Source organism: Pongo abelii, chromosome 3 (genome assembly GCF_028885655.2).
Source record: "Pongo abelii isolate AG06213 chromosome 3, NHGRI_mPonAbe1-v2.0_pri, whole genome shotgun sequence".
NCBI lineage: Eukaryota > Metazoa > Chordata > Mammalia > Primates > Hominidae > Pongo > Pongo abelii.
Genome location: NC_071988.2, coordinates 52732940 through 52746410, shown reverse-complemented (window position 1 = coordinate 52746410; position 13471 = coordinate 52732940). Strand labels below are relative to the sequence as shown.

Here is a 13471-nt window from a genome sequence, read left to right as displayed (position 1 = left end):
TATGTAAGTAGAGAAACCCATAGTTTTCCATGTTTTTCTCATTTGCAATGATATCAAATGTAGGAATCTGGAATTTTACTTTCTAGATCCATGACACCTTGTAGCTAACCTTCAGAACAAGGAGTTTCACTGTAATGACATTAAATGACATATTGTCATCTGTGTAGTCTACACAGAAAGGGCACTCAGTCAAGTCTGAAAAGGAATAATCACCATAAAATTATTATAAAATACATATTGCAATAACTATTTGACACCAGGAACTCTGAGAAAATGCCATAAAAATCATCACTGTTTTTCTCTTTATTTTAGAGTAATTTCTCATGACTTTTCTTTTCCTTGTAAATATTAGTAAATCTGCAGGATAATTATATTAATACAAACACCCTAAAACTGAATTGCAAATACCATATAAGTCATTTGCTAAGTGACAGTGATAAATGTCAGTGTGCTTATTATATAACTCTAATTGATACAATACAGTGTAATATATCTACACATATATATTTTTTCTTTAGTATTATTTTAACTTTATTCGAGTTGATATGCCAAACTAGTGTTATTTCTATGAACTATTGTGTTGATAAATATTATCGTTATGCTTGTTAACCTCAAAGTCTCCAAGCTGAAAAAACACTGAAAATTAAATCAAAACTATTAATGGTTAAATACTGATGAAAAAGAAATTGTTAGATACAAATGAAGAAAATGTGTATATATCCAGATATTAAAATATTAAACTATATCAAACTATATGTGAAAAATGATTTCTTAGTAATAAAAGTTAACAGAAAATTATCTACTATAAAGTAATTTATCTTTTGTTCAATATGTATAGGACCATACTTTGTTTGGAAAGAGCTAACCCTTACATTAGAGCATGTGGTCCTGTACATCTGTATTTAGCTGAACATATCTGAGAGTCTGAGGATTTCTCTTCTTCATTCTACATTCAGTACATTTACCCCCATTCCTTTCTCTCAACTGTTGACTTTTTTTTATATTTCAATAAGAAAATATAGGCAATCATAAGAAAATTTTCATCTATCAATAAACCTGATATTGTGTTCATATAGTCCTTCTATGTCCTTATATTGCACAGATGGACTATTTTCCCACCTAAAGTCAGAGCCCACTCTGACCTAAGACACCACTATCTCTCATTTGAATATGGCAATAACGTTCAAACTGCCATCCCTGCTCTAATCTTACTCCCTGAAAGCCAATTTTTACAGAAACCGAATTGATCTTATCGCCCTGAGAAGTAAGCACCAAGATTGTATTATACACTACAGAATCTTCTCTTGCTAGAGCTCCAATCTTCTTATGTCTCTTCCCACTGTTCTCAATCGTTCTGCTCCATCACTCTGGCCTAGCTGTTTCTAGAACACACCAAGCTTCTCCTCTCAGGTTTGCACTTGTTTTCACTCTTCTTGGAGCGTAGTTACTCTTATTTTTGAAAGATTACACTTTTTTTCAGGTCTCTGTTAAATATAACATATACAAATAATGCTTTTGCGAGGAGCGGCCAGCAGCGGGCCGAGTGAAATGAGTCAGTCCAGTTCCCACACATGAAGAAGGGTCAAGGTCAAGGGAACAATTGTATGTCATCTCTCCTTCCACAGGTAAAAGAAGACACATAGGAGACTAATCCGTCTCTCTCAGCATATCCCCACAATTCTGTCTTTATTCTTTTTTATTTATTTTTAGCACATATCACCATTTGACACGTTGAATATGCCTTTATTTATTTATTTGTTTGTTTTCTTATCCCCACTCCCAGTGGAAGATGAGCTTTACAGAGTAGGGATTAGCCTATTTTACTGTTGTATCTTCAACACCAAAAATAACTGCCTGGCATGTGATAGGTATGTGAGAAACATTTATTGAATGTTTTTGAATGAATTAAGTATGAAGCCAAGCAGACAGTTTAAATGTGCTGCAGTTCATTGTAGCTGAAAATAGTCTTAAGATTCAGTTGTTGAAAATATCAGAATCATAAAGGACAAAAAGACACAATAACATATCTATTCTTTATATCAAGAAAAACTCTCTAGACCAGAAGCTACTCCTGTCATACCTCTGATCATGTTTTCAAAAGAGTTTCATAAGATTTTTCGTTGTTGATCCTTCAGACAGACTGTATCATTCAAGATTTAGAGAAGAACATAGAAGTACTAGTATTTTTTGGCTGTCAATCTGAACAGATATCTTGAATTATTAATAAAATGAGTGAGAAAGAGCATGAATATAGAAGATGATGGTTTTCAGAACAGGCAAACAGCAACTAGTTAGTGCATTTAGCAGCTGTTTACATTTTTTTAAAGCTTATCTTTCACAATTCTAAAAAATTGTTTATAGTAATAATAAAATAGTTTCTTCAATCACATTATTCATAGATAATGCAATGCATTATCTCTTATAGCCTCCCTCATTTTTCATTAATCCACATCATAATTATATAGCAGTACTTTACTCAAATTTCTAAATATTTATCTTTCTCTCTAATTAAAATCAACCTTCATAACTCTTAAGAATTTCATACTGTCCATATTAATTTTTATTGGATTGGCAAATCTAAGTAATCTACTCATCCAGTTACTCCAATAAAGAATAATACTGAAGGGAATATTGACATAAAAACACAGAATTCATATAGAAAGGAAAGTAAATATACTATTAGATATAAGAATTTACACATGAAGTTATGAAGCTCTTTCCCTAACACTAAAAAATGATTTCTTATATATTGTAGATGTCAATATTATATTTTTAGAGTTAAAAACTAATAATAATGGCTGGATCAGAAGACTGAGATTTGGAGTTTTCACTTTAATATTGCTTTCCCTTATGTACTCAGCTAATACTAGTTTTATGATGTATACTGATATTATGTTACATAAAGAGGTTTTCCATCAGTAAAACAACGTATCGATCACACATGCATGCTGCTCAAAACTACATATTGGTATTACACTACTTTTCAGTTCAACTTCATAAAATTTATCTAATTTTTAAGATAATTTTTAGATAACTAAAGTATTTAATGGTCATTTATAATATTTTTCAAATATATAAATTATGTGTCTGAAGAGAATCCAGGAAAGGATACTTCAAAGTCATAGGATCCTGCTCTCCTGGTTCAAATTTGATTAAGAAAAAAATAAAGTTTCTTTTTCAAAATTTTGCTTAATCATTAAACTTGGTTATACACTCTATTTCAGTGAATATATTTTGAAAAATTGAAATAAATATTTTTTCTGCTTTTCTACTTAATAATTACATAAAATTTGGAGACTGAATCTCAGATTGAAACAAGTAAGTTGACTTTTTTAAATTTAATTTTATTATTATTATACTTTAAGTTTTAGGGTACATTTGCACAATGTGCAGGTTTGTTACATATGTATACATGTGCCATGTTGGTGTGCTGCACCCATTAACTCGTCATTTAGCATTAGGTATATCTCCTAATGCTATCCGTCCCCCCTCCCCCCACCCCACAACAGTCCCCGGAGTGTGATGTTCCCCTTCCTGTGTCCATGTGTTCTCATTGTTCAATTCCCACCTATGAGTGAGAACATGCGATATTTGGTTTTTTGTCCTTCCAATAGTTTGCTGAGAATGTTGGTTTCCAGTTTCATCCATGTCCCTATAAAGGACATGAACTCTTCGTTTTTATGGCCGCATAGTATTCCGTGGTGTATATGTGCCACATTTTCTTAATCCAGTCTATCGTTGTTGGACATTTGGCTTGGTTCCAAGTCTTTGCTATTGTGAATAGTGCAGCAATAAACATACGTGTGCATGTGTCTTTACAGCAGCATGATTTATAATCCTTCGGGTATATACCCAGTAATGGGATGGCTCTTTAATTAGTTCTTTGTTGCTCTTATTAGTCATAATCTTGAACTATTCGTGGCAGGTCACGTGCATTTTTGAAGGCTCCATTGGAGGAAAAGCTCCTAGAGCACTTTTGTTTTTATTATGTCATCATTTTACCAAATGCCTGTCATGTGCTATGAGATAATGCTTGTTTAATAGAGAAGAATAGTCATGCTCTTGTTTCTAATTACGCTAATACAATTTCAAAATATATTTTAGAAAGCTTATAGATTTGTACACATGTCACTGAGGTATACCAATGCTAGACACCAAAAAACAAATAAAATAGCCATATTTTTTGTAGTGACATTTTATATACTCCTGATAATTTTACTTTCTCCTCAAAACAGTCTTGTGTAATTGGTTTTAATCTTCGTTAATTAGAACTGGATACTGGAAAACAATGTGATTAAGCACACCGGGCTTGACCCTTGATCTTCTGAGGACAATTCAATGACTGCCTGATAAAAAGTATTTCAACCCAATAACTTAGTTAAACAGTAGAAGTAAGAAGAGCAGTGAAAATACACTTTTTAAAGGCAAAATGAAGGTTTCTCTATATGGTTGAAGATGTAGGTTAAGATTTAACCCTATCAGGCACCAATCTTTGTGCATCTGCATGTTTTTATAGTTTTAATAGATATTGTGTTTGTGTATGTATACATGCATATATGTATGAAAATGTACATATTTGAACATGTGATTATATATGCCAGTTTCATCAATTTTATTTCTGAAATATATTATGAAAATAAAATAGTGTATATAATGTAGCTTTAAAGTTTGAAGAATGTTAATAAAATAAAACAAGTATCATGACATACTATTAAAAGATAACATTAAAAGTCCTGACTGTTCCCGTACATAAAAGCATATTTTTTGCTCCTTCAGTTAATAATTTTTCTTAGTTTTCGATTATTTACCCTAAAACAATTATTTTTTGGAGGTTTGCGGGCCTCTTTTTGATATATATCTAAATAGTGCTTCTACTTTGTTGATTTGCCTATTCTCCAAATATTCTATTTTTGAGAATCAGATGTATTCATGCATGTTATCATGAGTGATTACAATAAAAGAAAATATTCACCAATTATCAGACCTAACATGCCAGACAATATCATTTCATTTAAAATTTATGCAATTGTGGTTAGACATTTAATTTTTTATTTTATGTCTGTCAGGGTTTTTTAAAATTTCTGTTTTTTGTCTGTTGCTTTTACCAACAATTCTGCAGTAAAAAATTACATGCATCACCCTTGGTATCCACATTAAGTATTCCGTTACATTGAACTCCTAGAAATACAGTGACTGTCACAAGTGCAGGTGTGTTCTGTTGTACTGGATAATGAAAATATTTTCTCAAAATTATTCCATAAATTTAAAATTTCAGAAGTGTCTACCATTTTCATTGCCCCAGAAACTTTTCAGCACTTGATATTGTTAAGCACTTTGTCATTTTTTTCCAACACGATGTGTGTAAATATTTTCTCACTCTGATTTTAATTTTCATTTCCTAAGTATTATTGAAGTTTTTCAAGTTTACATAAATTCCATGGTATATTTATTTCCATTTAGTTAAATGAGTTCAAGATTTTTGCTTGTAATTTTCTATCGGATTGTTTGCTCTTTCAAATAATTTGTACAGCCTCTTTACTGTTTCTGTATTTAAATATTTATTGATCATATATATTGATAATATATTCACCAAACTTTTGACTTGTTATTTATCCTTTTTTATGATGTACTTAATAAAAAAAAACTTACTTTTAATGGAGTCTAAATTTTCAAACTTTTTTCTGTGCCTAACTACTTTTGAATCTTAAAAAAAATTGTATTTGCAGAACTAATAAAGCTTTTCCTCAATATTTTAAAGGTTTTCAAATTATGTCTTCCAAATATAACCTCAAAATTCATTAGTAATTTGTTCATTAATGTTATAATCCAGGTTTTATATATTTTTTTCTACATGGATAACAAATGGATCCAGCACCATTTACTTAATGCTCAACCATTTCCTGCTAATATGCAATGTCAGCTTTGAATATGCAAGGTTTCCATAAAAATGGTTATCTGATTGTTGTTTTTTATGTATTACAATTAATGAATTGCCCATTCCAGTACCATTCTTAAAGGAATTTTATTGCTACAGCTTTATAAAAAGCCATGACATTAAGAAGGAGAAATAAATCCTTCTTCATTGTTCTGTAGGTTTAGCTTTTATATGTTTGACTCCTTATTCTTTTTTACTAATTTTAGAAATTATGCTATCAAGTTTTCTGAAAAAAGTATAGAAAATTGATTATTCTTATAAATTGAAGAAAACATTTTAATTAATTTTAATAATTTTTTGATTCATATTTTTCCTCTGAATTATCTTCAAATTATATTGTTAGACCTTATATTGCTTTTCTTTTATATTCTGCTTGTTAGAAATTATATCTTAATTTTAAAAAGTGGTGATACAAAACATTGTAGCTTTATTTTTTCTGAATAGATACTAATGATATGTTTCTAAATACTATTTTATTTTTATTTCATAAGGGTTTTTCTAAATTATATATATATGTATTCTTATTTATTTTTGTGACAAAGTCTCACTTTGTCATTCAGGCTGGAGTGCAGAGGAATGATTTTGGCTCACTGTAGTTTTGACCTCCCTGGATTAGGTGATCTTCCCACCTCGGCCTCCCATAACTGGGACTGTAGGCACTCACCACCACCACCTCTGGCTAATTTTTGTACTTTTGTAAAGGTGAGGTTTCACCATGTTGCCCAGACTGGTCTCAAACTCCTGGGATCAAGTGATCCACCCACCTCAACCTCCCAAAGTTCTGAGATTACATGCAGGAGCCACTGTGCATGCATGTAATTAAAAATTTGTCAATTTTTAACTGACAAATAATAATTGTATATATATATATATATGATTATAAAAAGGATTAAAGGTAATTGTTGGTGAGGATTCAGTTTGGATACTTTCAATTGACCATTCTTTCAGTTGAACAATCTTGATTTCAAGTTGGTTGAAGTGACTGTCAAACACATCTATTGAGTTAGTATTTTTTAGATGCACTATATTTTAGTTCAGAATATTTAATAGATTGTTATAGTTGCAAACTCATAAAATGTCATGTAAATTCTTTTACCCTTTTTTAAAGAATTTATTTTACTAAATGAATCATTTATTTCAAAAAGACTTAAATATTTGGATATACTCTACAATATTTGGATTTCTACTAATTTCAATATTTAGATGACACACGGTATGGTTTGGCTCTGTTTCCCAACCCAAATCTCATGTTGAATTGTAACCCCCAATGTTGGAGGTAGAGTCAAATGGGAAATGATTGGATCATGGGCGCAGATTTTCCCCTGGCTCTTCTCATAATAGTGAGTAAGTTCTCACAATATCTTGTTTAAAAGTTTGTGGCACCTCCCCATCACCCTCTTCCTCCTTCTTTGGCCATATAAAACATGCCTTCTTCCCCCTCTTCTGTCGTCTGTCATGATTGTAAGCTTCCTGAGGCCTCCTCAGCCATGCTTCCTGTACAGCCTGCAGAACTGTGGTCAATTAAACCCCTTTTCTTTATGAATTAGCCAGTCTCAGATAGTCCTTTATAGCAATGTGAGAATGGACTAATAGGAAAAATTGGTACCAGGAGTGGGGCATTTCTACGAAGATACCTGAAAATGTGGAAGTAACTTTGGAACCGGTCAACGGGCAGAGGTTGGAAAATTGTGGATGGCTAAGAAGAAGACAGGAAGATGAAGGAAAGTTTGGAACTTCCTAGAGACTTGTTGAATTGCTTTGACCAAAATGCTAATCATAATACAGACAATGAAGTCCAGCCTGAGTGGTCTCAGATGGAGGGGAACTTATTGGGAACTGAAGCAAAGGTCTCTTTTGTTATGCATTAGCAAAGAGGTTGGAGGCCTAGAAATCTGTGGAACTTTGAACGTGAGGGAGATGATTTATGGTATCTGGTGGAAGAAATTTCTAAGCAGCAAAGCATTCAAGAAGTTACCTGGCTGCTTCTAAAAGCATTTGCTCATATGCATGAGAAAAGAGATTATTTGAAACTGGAAGCTATATTTTTAAAAGGAAAGAAGAGCATGAAAGTTTGGAAAATTTGGAGTCTGGCTATGTGGTAGAAAAGAAAAACACGTTTTCAGGGAAAGAATTCAAGCCAGCTACAGAAATTTGCATAGGACAAGCCAAATGTTAACAGTCAAGTCAATGGGGAAAATGCCTTGAAGTCATTTCAGAGATCTTTGTGGTAGCCCCTCTGATCACAGGCCCTAGGAAAGAAGAATGGTTTAATGGGCAGGGCCAAGGCCCCTCTCCCCTGTATAACCTTGAGACACTGCTCTCTGCATCCCAACTTCTCCAGCTCCAGCTATGGCTATAAGGGCCCCAGGTACATCTCAGGCTGCTGTCCAGAGGGTGCAATCCCCTATAAGCGCTGGCAGCTTCCACATTGTGTTAAGCCTGTGGGTGTGCAGAGGACAACAATTGAGACTTAGGAGCCTCTGCCCAGATTCTAAAGGATGTACAGAAACACCTGAATGTCCTGTTAGAAGTCTACTGCAGGGGTAGAGCCCCCATGGAGAAACTCTACTAAGGCAATGAAGAGTGGAAATGTGGGGTTGGAGCCCCCACACAGAGTCCCCATTGAGACACTGCCTAGTGGAGTTCTGAGAAGAAAGCCACTGTCCTCTGGACCCCAGAATAATACATCCAACAACAGTTTGCACCATGCACATAGAAAAGCCACAGTCACTAAACATCAGACTGTGAAAGCAGCCATAGGGACCATACCCTATAGAGCCACAGGGGCAGGGCTACCCAAGGCTTTGGGAGCCCACCCCTTGCATCAGTGTTGCCTGAATATGAGACATAGAGTCAAAGTCAAAGGATATTATTTTGGAGCTTTCAAATGTAATGACTGCCCTGTTGCGTTTCAGACTTGTGTGGGGCTTGCAACTCCTTTGTTTTGGCTGATTCCTCCCTTTTGGAAAGAGAGTATGTATTCAATGCCTGTACTCCCATTGTATGTTGGAAGTAACTAACTTGTTGTTGATAATACAGTCTCATAGGTGGAAGGGACCAGCTTTGTCTCAAATGAGACTTTGGATTTGCGACTTTTGAGTTAATATTGAAATGAATTAAGACTTTTCAGGACTGTTGAGAAGGGATGATTGCTATTTTGAAATGTGAGAAGGACATAGGATTTGGGAGGGGCCAGGGGTGAAATAATATGGTTTGGCAATGTGTCCTCACTCAAATTTCATATTGAATTTTAATCCCCAATGTTTGAGGTAAGGCTAGGTGGAAGTTGATTGGATCATGGCAATCACCAAGAACAGCAAAGAGTTCCCCATTGCTGTTCTTGTGATAGTGAGTGAGTTCTCATGAGATCTGGTTGTTTACAAGAGTGTGGCACCTTTCCCCTCACCCTCTTCTGCTTCAGTCATGTAAGATGTGCCTGCTTCCCATTCACCTTATGCCACAATTGTAAGTTTTCTGAGGCTTCTCCAGCCATGCTTTCTGTACAGGCTGTGGAACTATGAGTAAATTAAACCTCTTTTCTCTGTAAGTTAGCTGGTCTCAGGTAGTTCTTTATAGTAATTTGAGAATGGACTATCATAACATATAAGTCTCTTCATGTTTTATATAGTATTACCTTTCTCTACAAAATAAACCTTTATTGTGATAGTTTTGTTCCATTTTCAGCTTCAGAATTTGGACTCTGAATATCCTCATGTTCAAATTTGCCACCGTTACTCATGGTTCCATGCAGAGTTCTGCTAGATTCCCTTCCCACCAAAACTAGCCTTCTGCCTGGAAAAAGCTGAAGTATTCACTTTCTTGGCCAAACTAAGATCCAGAAAAAAGTCCAAGGAAAAGAAAATAAAAGTCATTACTTCAACTTCGAGAGTTTCTCCTCTCTTTGCAAATGTATGCATTTGATTCCTCCTCATTTCTTCTATAAAAGTCTGATGTCTTTGAAGACAAAATACCTACATCTTAAATTAGTTTTCTGATTATTCTAAGTGTAAGAGTTAGTCTGACACAAAATACACTATACTGCCCCAAAGAAGAAATCTCAAATATGATTTTTAAAAAATAAACTAAGTAGAGTTTGCAAATGGAGAAGCTGCTGCAGCAGGGCCCCTGGCGGACATCCAGTACACCTTGCCCAATGACATTGGCATGTCTAGCTTGGACTGCCATGAGGCCTTCTGCCTGCTGTCACCCACAGAGTGCCTCCTCTATCCCCACCACCTGTCCCGTGTCCCCTGGTACAGAGGCCTGGCTGTGCTGCTACAGACCTCCCCCGAGGCCCCCTACATCTATCCTCTGCTCAGCTGCCTCTTCTGTGCCCAGGACCCCGACCAGCTGTGCCAATATGCCCTGGCCAAGGGCCTTACTGAGGAGGAGTATCAAGAGAAGCTGAAATGGGTGATCCTAGGGAGTGAGGCCGCCCAGGGGCCTCTGGCAGACCTGCGGGGAGTTTATGTTCTCTCTGGAGTCAAGGCTTCGACACCTTGGGCTGGGGAAGGAGGGAATCACCACCTATTTCTCTGGGAATTGTACCATGGAAGATGCCAAACTGGCTTAAGACTTTCTGGACTCACAGAACCTCAGATCCTACAACACCTGGCTCTTCAAAGAGGTTGACGGAGAAGGGAAGCCCCACTATGAGGTGTGGCTGGCTTCTGTACTCCGCACAGAGCCTTCCCTGCACTCCGAGGTGACTTCCAGGCTGAAGAGCTACGAATTCCGGGGAAGCACTTTCCAGGTGACCCAGGGGGACTAAGCACTCATCCTCCAGAAGGTGGTGGAGCAGCTGGATAAAGCCAAGGCATATGCAGCCAACAGCCACCAGGGGGAGATGCTGGCCCAGTATATACAGTGCTTCACCCAGGGCTCCATCGAGGCCCATAAGAGGGGCTCCTGCTTCTGGAGCCGGGACAAAAGCCCCATCATGGAGAGTTACATCAGGTTCATCGAGAGCTACCATGACCCCTTTGGTTCCGTAGGAGAATTTGAAGGCTTCGTAGCCATAGTGAACAAGACCGTGAGCGCCAAGATTGAGCGGCTGGTGGCGAGCGCAGAGCATCTGCTGAAGATGCCGCCCTGGCCCCAAGTCTTTGAGAAGGACAAGTTCCTCACCCCTGACTTCACCTCCCAGGATGGTCTTGCCTTCGCTGGTTCTGGCATCCCTGCTGGCATCAACATCCCCAACTACGATGTCCTGAAGCAGATGTAAGGCTTTAAGAATGTGTCGCTTGTGAACGTGCCGGCTGTGGCCTAGGCCACACAGCAGGATAAGCTCACCTTCCTGGAGGAGGATGACAAGGACCTGTACATCCTCTGGAAGGGGCCCTCCTTCGATGTGCAGGTGGGCCTGAACGAGCTGCTGGGCCATGGCAGCGGCAAGCTCTTCGTGCAGGATGAAAAAGTAGCATTCAACTTTGACCAGGAGACAGTGATCAACCCAGAGACTGGTGAGCAGATTCAGAGATGGTATCCGAGCGGGGAGACCTGGGACAACAAGTTCAGCACCATCGCCTCCAGCTATGAAGAGTACCGGGCTGAGAGAGAGTGGGTCTCTTCCTCTGTCTCCCCCACAAGTGTTGGAGATCCATGGTTTCGAGGGGGCTGATGCGGAGGACGTGATCTACGTGGACTGGCTTCACATGGTTCGTTCCAGCCGGGCTACTTGCTCTGGAGTTCTACACACCTGAGGCCTCCAACTGGTGACAGGCCCATATGCAGGCCCAGTTTGTGATCCTGAAAGACAAGACAAGTCTTTGTCTTGTCTTGCCTTGAGTGACAAGTCTTTGGGTGATTCTGAGAAGAGTGGCATAACCTGAATTAATAATATAATGTTGGCTATTCTATTGAAGATAGACTGAAGAGTGGACAAACATAGAAACAGTGAGACCAGTTAGGAGGTTGCTTCTATGTTCCAGGCAAAACATGATCAATTTATACTGGAAAGTAGCGGTGGGGATTGTGTGATGTGGTGAAACTCCTGAGCAAAAGTAAACAGGAGGCTAGCGAGGGACTCATTACCATCACTCTCACCACAAGCTCCGATGGGCACCCGGATGCCAGGGTCTGCCTCGACTGCAGCAAGATCCGGTCTGTGGGCAAGCCTGCCCTAGAGGGCTTCCTGAGGAGACTTCAGGTGCTGAATGAAGTCCACAGGGGATGTGGCCGGAGGGTGGGCGGTGTACGAGGGGTATGAGGTCCCCTGAGTGCTTTCTCACCTTCAGGAACAAGGTGCATCTGCGTAAGGAACCTCAGAAGCTCATCGTTCAGCCCAACACTTGTCTTGAAGGCTCAGACGTGCAGCTTCTGGAATATGAGGCCTCAGCTGCTGGCCTCATCGGATCCTTCTTTGAGAGTTTCCCAGAGGATGGACCTGAGTTGGAGGAGGTCCTCACACCGCTGACCACAGCCGATGCCTGATTCTGGAAGGGCCCCTGAGGCCCCATCTGTCCAGGCATGAGGAAGATGTGTGTGGCCTCTCCCCCAACTCCATCAAACCAAGGCTTCAAGTGGCCCTCCATTCGCAGGTATATTTAGGGGCTAGGGGAGGGGGAGGGGCAGGAGCTTGGATGTTGGTACTACCTCAGCTGAGGGTGGTGACACTAACCCCTTCCATTTGTCAGCACTTTCCAGCTTTCCAAGTGCTTCCCCTCTGTGATCTCATTTCATCTGCACTGCCATACATGGAGTGAGCATGACAGGGCTCACCAGCCCACCTACCAGATGAGGAAATGGCAGTTCTGAGAAGTCACTGGTTAGATCCTCCAGGTGGCTCGTGACAGCTAGGGTTTAAAACGTTCTCACCAAATCCAATGCTCCTCACATATTAATTTTATAACCAGGCAAATAAATATTAGAGATAACCATTAAATAAATAAATAAGCTAAATAATTTTGACTGATTTATTCCATTTACATTTCTGACATTTCTCATATATCAACATCATATATATGGATTGATTTCACTTATTTTATATTTTATTTACCCATTGTATCATTAACAACTTTACTGATTTATTTGTACCCCATTCTTTGGATATTTTAAAAAAATATTTTATTTGGCCGGGCGCAGTGGCTCACGCCTGTAATCCCAGCACTTTGGGAGGCCAAGGCGGGTGGATCACGAGGTCAGGAGATTGAGACCATCCTGGCTAACATGGTGAAACCCTGTCTCTACTAAAAAAATACAAAAAAATTAGCCAGGCGTGGTGGCGGGCGCTGCTCGGGAGGCTGAGGGAGGAGAATGGCATGAACCCGGGAGGCACAGCTTTTAGTGAGCCGAGATCGCGCCACTGCATTCCAGCTTGGGCGACAGAGCGAGACTCCGTCTCAAAGTGGCCATTATTTGGTATATTTTTCTTCAGTTCTGAAACAATATAATAGACTTGCAGAAATAGATTATCTAAGTTTTCAAACATTTACTGTTTCCTTGGATCATTTTTTCTCAGATTTATTAGATTATTTTTGCTCATTTCTTGAATAAATCCTTTAGTGTTCTGCAGAGGTACCCTGCTTAAACTAACAC

The 13471-nt window shown here is 38.2% G+C and overlaps 1 pseudogene; it reads left to right on the top strand.

Moving 5' to 3' along the window:
• The first annotated feature begins 9232 nt into the window (after positions 1 to 9232).
• LOC100441530 (dipeptidyl peptidase 3-like) lies at positions 9233 to 12407 on the top strand (annotated as a pseudogene).
• The last annotated feature ends 1064 nt before the right edge of the window (positions 12408 to 13471 follow it).